This window comes from Talpa europaea (assembly GCF_964194135.1).
Source record: "Talpa europaea genome assembly, chromosome: 12".
Lineage (NCBI taxonomy): Eukaryota > Metazoa > Chordata > Mammalia > Eulipotyphla > Talpidae > Talpa > Talpa europaea.
The window spans coordinates 71323412-71333316 of NC_140079.1; positions in this window are offsets into that span (position 1 = coordinate 71323412).

Consider the following 9905-nt stretch of genomic DNA (forward strand, 5'->3'; position numbering starts at 1 on the left):
CCTGGCTGCTTAACTCCACCTTCAGTTCCCAGCAATCCTTCCTTCAGTAGTGATGACATTTGGGATTTGCAGTCCTTGGTGCCTGGATATCTTCTGCTTGGACGGGAGTGGAGTCTGTAAAACCTAAGTTTGTGGAGTTTGTTTAGGACATCTTCTCCCCCTAACAATTTAATAAAGTCAATTAGATCTCTAAGTTTATTTGGATGAATTTTGCTTGAAAAATTTTTTAAATTTTGTTTTTATATTCCCCATACAATTGCAACCCCCTTATTTTGACCCCCATCCCTCCTTTCTCCGCCCCTCCCCCCATAGTGTGTCTCTGATTCATAGCATTAGGGGGAAAAGGATGTCCCCGTTTTATATCAGGGCTGCCCTGTAACAATAGTTGTTTGTTGATTTTTGGTTTTTTCTTTCTTATAGTTATTCTTTTTCCTGGTCCCTTATTTAGGTTTTCTAGATTCCTGCTATGAGTGAGACCATCCGGTATTTTTCTTTTTCTTTCTGGCTTATTTCGCTGAGCATGATCCCTTCTTTTTAAAGAACTTTGGTGGATGCACACGATTGGATTCTACCCAGCATCACAGGAAATAAACTACTGACACACATAGCAACATTAACTCATGAATGCGATGGAGGACAAGAATAGAAAAACTGGAAAGGAGGTCTCCCAAGACTAAAACCTGACTCACACAAGGAGGTGGGGGGGGGAGGGGAATAACATGACCATTAACCCAGCCATAGAGGTCGTGACCTTTAGATACCAGTGCCTTATCACAAGGCATGAGACCCAAACACTCTAGGGGGTGGAGCACAGGCCTGAGAGAAAAGACATGGAGATTGGGCTCACCCTGGAATCTCTGGTCCCTTTCTAGTTTTGCCTGTTACCCAACATTGGCAAAAAGCAGGCCACTCCACGGAGGAGTGACCCCTCCCAAAGAGAAAAGGACTATAGCAGTGCAGTCTCCGCACGGGCTCTGGGCAGCACTCCCACTGCCCACCTGTGACTATGCAGGTGCCTCTTTTCACCCACTCTATCCCTCTGCAGGGCAGCAGCTTCCTGCCTGCCCGTGACCTGCCAAGACTGCCTGCCTGCAACCATGCAGGCCTCTCTTAGCAAAACATGTCCCTTTTCCTTTCCCTAATAAACCCGCTCTTTATATATAACTAATGTCTGTCTCATGGGAGAAACGCACCTGGGGAAACTGCCGCGTGCCGCTAAAATGGGAGCTCTGGTGAAACCTTTCCCAGAGTGAATCCTCGGACCCCGCACTCTGCAAAACTGCATCAAATGCACTAAACTAAGTGAAAGAAGTTAGACTCAAAATTCTACATTCATTTTTAATGCCATGTTGTGAAACTCTGAAAAAGCAAAAGTGTAATTTGAGACACTATCCTTGGTTGGCAGGAGCTTGGAATTGGGGGAAGAGTTGACAATAATGTAACGTGAAGGACACTTTCGTTATGATGTAACTGTTCTATAACTTCATTTTTGTGGTGCTTACACAAGTGCATAACTCATAGAACTTGCACTAGTAAATGTTAGCAAATGCACATGACACCTTACCCAAACAATGGGAAATGTGCCCAACTTGAAAGGTAGAGCCATCGGAGTCCAGGTGTGGTGAAGGACCCCGAGATTCCTGACTTCTCTGGTGGAAAGAATTCATGCAGGAGTCAGTATAAATAGTTAAAAATGAAGCTTCATTGTAGGTGAGAGGACACACTCATGAGGGAGTGAGGGCAAGTTCAGGCCTTGCCTGAACGTATTGCCTCTTGAGTCTTCAAGCTGCTGGTATACTTAGTTTGAGGGGCGGGGGTTGCAGATGGAATATTGAATGAGTTTAGTTTAACAAAAGGGGCGGGAATTTACAGACTGGGATAATTTTGTTTATCAAAATTTTGTTTATCAAAAGCACCTGACCCCTAACCTTTTGTTAGATAAGACAGGAGAAGTTTTATAACTAGTGGCACCTGATATGAGATAAACTAATAGGGTTTGAATCAAATTAATAGGGTTTAAGACCCTTTGTTCTGAAACATGCACAGCTCTTTTCAGAAATACTGCTTGGGGGAGAAGAGGGCTGTAACCATTGTGCTAAATTCCTGTTCTACCTCAGAACTGTGGATATTTTTGATCGAGTTTTGTGGGTTTTGATTTTTCTGCAACAAGCACCTATTGCTTTCGTAATAAATACAATGATACTTTTTTAAAAAATCCACAAAAACTAGACCACGGATTTTAAAACAATGAGTATTTCTTATTCATTAGATGAATAAACATCCAGTGTTTGTGATTATGACAACGATGTGATTGTTATATAAGGCAGCATCAGTTTGGCAAAATTATTAACCAATTTGTTCATTTCTTTGATACAGAAATCCCAACTGTAGGAGAACAAAATCTGCCACCACCAAAATATTTCTCTTGGGACTAAGGGTTATTTCAAGGGAGTGTCTCTGAAAGTGGGTGGAAGTTGTCCTTTTCTAAGTGATATTTAAATGTATAAAGAAAACTCTCCCTTTGTAAGGGCTTCATCCTTGCTGTACCCAGAATGTTATAGGGCAGCCCCGATACAAAACGGGGTGCCTGACTGTGGGTCCTCACCCGCGCGCTTAAAAGGACTATCAATACTCTACTGCAGGCACACACGAAAGGTTAATAAAAGGTTTATTTACAAGGGAAGGGCAAATGAGGAAATGTCCAACTCAGAGAGAGAAGTGGAAGACAAAGTTTTAAGTCCGCTGATCTGGAATCCCAAATGGCACTCTGAGAGCTGGCCGCAAGCCGGGAGCCGTGAAGCCAGGAGGTGAGCGAGAGATCGAGCCCCCGGAAGGCCCACGTATTTGGTTTTTTATACCAACCCTGGCTGCTTAACTCCACCCTCAGGTCCCTGCCACCCTCCCTTTGGTGGTGACAGGATTTGTCTTTCCCAATGTCCTGATGGCTTTGGTCTGGAGTGGGGGTGAGTCCACAAAGCCTGTATGGGATGAGCTCAGAACATCCTTTTCCCCTAACAACTAGACTAATCTAACTCTTGACTGGAAGATTAAATCTCATTTAATTTACCAGTGGAGAAAGTAGGTGTCCTCTCCCCCAACATCCTTTGTCTCTAACTGTAGTTATTTAAGGACTTAAATCTTTTTTGTGAGTCACTCAGTTTTACCCAATCCCACCCATTTATACAAGAGGTGTATATGTCAATAAATAATTTCTTTGCTTGTTCTTTTCTCTTCTCCATCTGTCTGATGTTCATTTTATTGTTTGCCAACCTAGTAAAACCTAGAGAAGAAGGAGGAATCAAGCACCCACATCTCTCCCATAGGTTTAACCTTTTTACCATAAAAATATGTTCACTCATGACGTTACTCAAATCTTCCTTTAAATTAGGAATATTTCAAAACAACTGATATGCTCCAAAGTAAAATGATAGCTAAGTCATGATAAATTTGTTCCTGAATGTGACACCCAGTTTAAATAGTATGCTAGATTTTTAAGTTTTGATGCTGAAAGATGTCTAACACATACCATTAAGTAAGAAATGCAAACTACAAACAGTAATTATGTTGCTGGAAAATACCAGATTCTTTTCTGCCTGCCACAATTGTCAAAACCAAAATACAAAGGACAGGGATGAATCTTTAATATGTGCTTTAATTAGATCAGCAAGCTAATCTGAGAACAGTCACCAAGCATCATGCTCCAAAGAAAACCATTCTAACACCTCATCTCTAACAGGCTACTTGATAGTGAGTTAAACAGAGACAGTTTAATTATCAGAGAATGACCTTCACTCCAGGCGATTAACAGCTTCTGGGCGTTTTATGGTTCCCCAGGATTTACAGCACTTTACTCTTTCTGGGCGGCTCAGTCTCTGACAGAAATGGCATCCAGCTCTCTTCCAGGTGCCTCTTGGACTGGAAAGTTAACTTAGAACAAACAGGTCGCAGGTCAAATAATGTGTCTGGGTGCAAAGTCCAATACCATGCATGGCGCCCTGCTCATCCCCCTCCCGAGCCACTATTATTTTCAATAACTTTTTCCCCCCACTGTTTTTCACATGTTAGCTAATTGCTAAGTGTTTTATATAGATTATCCTGCTCGATTGCCACCACAGTTATAGCTTTTATGTTTTTATTATTTTTAACTCTATTTTTTCAAATGAGAAAATGGAGGCATTCAGTTGGATGTGCCGCCTCTTATCAGAATCACCCAGTGACACTCTAAGAGATGTGTCTCTGACTCCTGTATGCTTTCCAACTGTTAGGGGGAAAGGATGTCCTGAGCTAATTCCATGCAGGCTTTGTGGACTCCACCCCCACTCCAGACCAAAGCCATCAGGACATTGGGCGAGACAAATCCCATCACCACCAAAGGGAAGGTTGCTGGAAACTGCAGGTGGGGTTAAGCAGCCAGGTTTGGTATAAAACCACACACATGGGCTTTGGGGGGGGTTCCCTTTTTGGATCTCCGCCAGCTCACAGTGTGCCATTGGGATTCCAGGTTAGCAGAACGGGTAGGACGGATTTAAGACTGTATCTCCCTCTTTTCTCCCTAAGTTGTACATTTCCTCATTTCCCCTTCCCTTGTAAATAAACCCTTTATTAACCTTTTGTGTGTGCCTGCAGTTGAGTATTAATAAGTCCCCTTAAGTGTGCAGGTGAGGACCCACAGCCAAGCAACCCATTTATATTGGGATTGCCCTGTAACACAATTACTTGGTACAAACTCCATCTCTAAGGTTCTATGGCAGCAGATAAGTGTCTCTGCACAGATAAGTGTCTCTGTGCGACTTTCTCACCAACTTATTCCCCAAAAGGAGCTTGAGTATTGCCAAGATGCAAAATTATTGTATAGAAGGAGGTCATGGCATTAGAGGATCAAACTAAAGTGAAAACACCAAATTTTGGGTGAGCGGTCATTTCTTGCTTTTCTCATTTAGAAACACAATGTCCTTGTGTTGTAGAGCAGCCCTGATACAAAACGGGGTGCCTGACTGTGGGTCTTCACCCGCGCGCTTAAGAGGACTTATCAATGCTCTACTGCAGGCACATGCGAAAGGTTAATAAAAGGTTTATTTACAAGGGAAGGGGAAATGAGGAAATGTACAGCTCAGGGAGAAAAGTGGGAGACAAAGTTTTAAATGAGTCCTACCCGATCCACTGATCAGGAATCCCAAAATGGCACTCTGAGAGCTGGCCGCCAGCCAGGAGTCGTGAAGCCAGGAGGCGAGCTATAGCGAGCCATCCCAAGGCCCACGTGTTTGGTTTTTATATCCAACCTGGCTGCCCAACTCCACCGTCAGGTCCCAGCCACCCTCCCTTTGGTGACGGGATTTGTCTTTCCCAATGTCTTGATGGCTTTGGTCTGGAGTGGGGGTGGGGTCCACAAAGCCTGTATGGGATTAGCTCAGGACATCATTTCCCCCTAACAATTGGAATTTCAAAGAGTCATCAGCATGTCATTAAGGGAAACAGGTACTGAAGTTATAACAGGGTGGTGCCCAGGAAAAAGAGGAGGTTTGCCCCACCCAAAGAAGGGTAGATCTGAGCAAGAAGGAGAAGAAGCTGGAAAGAAAACTGGAGAAGGAAGGAAGCAGGATGGAGAGCAAGGAGACCTGGAGGAGGCACATGGAGCAGACAGACATGTGAAGAAGCTGCTCTTGCCTTTTGACCCTGGACTGGTTGAAACAGATGTGGGTGAGAGACCTGCGGTGTGGTTAATGATAGCAGCTTTTATGTTAATTTTGATTTTGCTCTTTTCCTCCCAGACTTGTCTGGCTGTTTCTGACTCTTTTCTATGGGTCCCCACCTGAAGGTGCTTTAAGACTTGTGGCAGGCTTTTGGGCCTTGCTCTGGGCCAATCCCATTTGGGTGGACTTTAACCCACGAGGGGATGGGTAATTTGGGGGTGCTAGATTTGGAAACTATATTCTTTGTCTTTTCTGTATTGTTCACTAATTGTATTAAAGTTCCTTTCCATTAAAGGTCTTACATGTTTTTTCTTGATGTGGTGGATGGCAGAACCTATTTAGAGTAGGCAGGTTTGGGGGTTCTGGGGTGCTCCTCTCCCTGCCCTATAATAAAATGACTCATTCTTCAACTTTTAATTACCATCACCTATGTAAGACTAGCCTAAAATAGGAATTTCACACAAAGTCATAAGAATAGGAGTTATTATTACATAAGTCCAATTTCATTTGGAAAAAGATTTAGCAGGTTATGAGAGCAGGAGAAAATCTCTCCCCTAATTTCTCAGTGCAGAGAAACAAGCTGGATACTACAATTTCTAAAATTTTCAAAATCTAATGTCACAAAATGACCAATATTACCTTGAATATATATGAATGATATTAGAATGGAATTTGTATATTTTACTCTTGGCATATGTCATAAATAAAGGTACAAATCAGGAAAAAAAAAAAAACAGTGCAAGGAACACAGCTCTTCTTGAATCTTTGGTCCCGAAAGCCCAACATATAGTACTGTAACAGGGTGGTCCCCAGGAAAGGAGAAAGTTCCAGGTCCCTGCCCCACCCAAAAGGAGGGTGGAGCTGAGCAGAGAGAGAAGCTGGAAAGGAGACTGAGGAAGGAAGGAAGCAGGATGGAGAGCCAGAAGGAGACCTGAAGGAAGCACATGGAGCCGAGAGACCTGTGAAGAAACTACACTTGCCTTTTGGTGGTGGACTGGGTGACACAGATGTGGGTGAGAGACCCATGGGGAGGTGACAATGGTGGTTTTTGTCTTGATTTTGATTTTGCTCTTTTTCCTCCCGACTTGTCTGGTTGTTTCTGATCCTTTTCTGTGGGTTCCCTCTGGAAGATGCTTTAGACTTGTGGCAGGCTTTGGGGCCTTGTTCTGGGCCGATCTCATTTGGATGGATTTTTACCCATGAGGGTGTTATAGGACAGGGAGAGGGGCAGCCCAAACCCCGCAAACCTGCCTATTCTAAATGGGTTCTGCCATCCGCCGCATCAACACAAAACATAGGAGACTTTAATGGGAAGGAACTTTAATAAAACTAGGAAACAATACAGGTAAGGCAAAGAGTCTAGTTTTTAAGTGAAGCACCCAAAGTTACCCGTCCCCTCGTGGGTAAAAGTCCATCCAAATGGGATTGGCCCAGAGCAAGGCCCCAAAGCCTGCCATGAGTCTAAAGCACCTTCCAGTGGGGACCCACAGAAAAGGGTCAGAAACAATCAGACAAGCCCAGAAGGAAAAGAGCAAAATCAACATCAAGATAAAAGCTGCCATTGTCACCTCCCCACGGGTCTCACCCACATCTGTGTCACCCAGTCCACGACCAAAAGACAAACGCAGTTTCTTCACGTGTCTCTAGGCTCCATGCGCCTCCTCCATGTCTCCTGGCTCCATCCTGCTTCCTTCCTCAGTCTCTTCTTCAGCTTCTCCTCTTCCTGCTCAGCTCCACCCTCCCTTGGGTGGGGCAGGGAACCTCCCCCTTTCCTGGGGACCACCCTGTTACAAGGGGACGGATAACTTTGGGTGCTTGATTTAGAAACTATTCTTTGCTTTTCCTGTATTGTTTCCTAATTGTATTTAAGTTCTTTCCCATTAGTCTCATATGTTTTGTGTTGATATGGCAGATGGCAGAACTTATTTAGAGCAGGCAGGTTTGTGGGGTCTGGGCTGCCCCTCTCCCTGCCCTGTAACAGTATCTGTTTTCTTTAGATTGTATGTGATGTTGTTTTGATGAGATGTTGGGTTCAGTGAGCAGGGTTCTTGGGTTCCCTCTGAAAAAAAAAAATTTCTTCAGAGTTCCCCTTTCAGCAGCGCAGGGTGAGTTTACCCAGGAAAGGAAGACTCCCAGACACAGGCTGGTGAAGGTTATAGTTTGAAAGGACAGGTTTCTTAGAAAGAAAAAGCGGAGCCTGCGCAGTCACAAGGGAGCAGGAGAGCTACCTTTTTCCAGGGCAGAAACTACACTGAGATAATGTCTTCTTTGGAGGACAGGTTCATTCCTATGTGGAATTGTTATCTATTGTTAGATTAATCCCTTCTAGGGTGTGACTAGGTTGACTTAAGGACGGACATTCTTTGAAAGGGCCCCCATCTCCAAGTCCCACCTCTGGTCTGTGCCTCCTAATACTTTCTATAGCAATCTCTGCCTAAGGAGTTCTCATTTCTATAGCTGGCTTAACAACTATGTTAATCATCTCTACCCTCACCTCCAGTTTCTGGTCTTGTGATGCCTCCATCCTAAATTTTCTATCCTTAGCTTCCATCTGACATGCACATAAATACCGTAATATCATCCTCAGATCATCACAGTGGGAGCACCCTATTTTATCCTTACAAGTCAAACCCACTCTTATGCTGCTCCCTTAACATACTTGCCCCAAAGGGAACAGCCTGGATTCTAAATCAAAAACTGATTTGTCATCTAAGCATCATTAGGAAAGTGGTTTTGCCTTTCTTTTCCTTATTTTTCTCATTAGGAGTATAAAAAAGATAACACTATTAACTGTACAGAGCTACTATGAAAACTAAGTGACCCAAAATATTGTGAAACAACAGATACCAAATATATGACTAATGAATATATGCAAATTTCAGTTTCTGATCTCTACTTTCTGCCATTGTGTTCTAAAGGAAATTTAAAAATCCTCAGTCTTTATCTCAGCCATGCCTTTGCCTGGAGGAATTTTTCAATGGAATCCACAATGTGGAATGTGAGGACCAGAAATATGGCTGGAGATCTACTGATTTAGCTACTTAGAAATTGCATGAAACCAGTTATTTCACATCAGGAGGGCTAGAATTGCTTCTGACAAATATTAGTGTCTTCTTGCAAAATGCTAAAAGTTGCCTCATTTGGCAGACAAATGCCCAATATGTTCCTTTGAGGAGGCTAATTCTGAAAAAACCATCCATTGCTTCTGAACCCCTCAAGGGACTGGCAATGGAAGCACAGACTGGATTCAGCCCCTCTTTGCCCTCAGGGCACAGCCCATGCAAGCTGTCCATTCCATTCCAGGCACAGCCTGATCCGGTCAGATGACACCCAAACTACACACCACAATATTACGGGGTGTACCCCACACTGAATTTCAGGTCAGACTATTTGTTATTAAGCAACTCAACAATGAATTAGACTCCTGGTGAAGCACTCCTTTAGATACAAAAAAAAGATGTTTATTATTTTTTCCCCATTTTACAGATGTAAAATATGACACTGGAATGGCACAAGAAAGTATGAAAATCAAAGAACCCTTAACAATCCATTCTCTAGCATTAACAGTTGACATATACAGGTCTATATATAGCCCAATGTCAACTATATATATTTTTTTTCTGTAGTTCAACTTTATCTCCATAAACATCATCAATTATGGCATCCAGGTTTTCAGAAGAACTCTATTGAAGTTCTACGTCTAAATCAGAACTGAGAGGTTGTATCTTGATTTCCTACCTTTGTTACTGAAGCCAGTCTCCGTTTCCCTTAACCAATAAAAGGAAACAGAGTTTGAGGAGAAGGAAAGTAGTTTAATCTGTTGACAAACTGAGGAGGGCAGCAGACTCCTGTTTGAAATACCACTGTCCTGCTCTTTGGCAGATGCCAAGGGTATTAATCCAGAGTTTCAAAAGAGTAGAAGGGGGAGGTAGGCAAGAGTCAGCATGTCCATTTTTGCAACACAAAGTGTCTGGAGCTTTGGGTTGACACCAGCTTGCTTTTGCCCTCACCTGGTGGTCAGCAATTCACGGGATCTTCCCAGTGATACCCTTTTCCCTCAGAATGTAAGAAAACAATGTTTGTTAAGCCTAGAAGGTAAATAAAGGAAATGGGATGTCCTTCGCTGCTGTTTCAGCTGGATAATCTTGAGGAAAGATAAAGACAGACCAATTAAGATACAGCTTGATCCTTCATTTCTCCTCCACTCACAGGCAT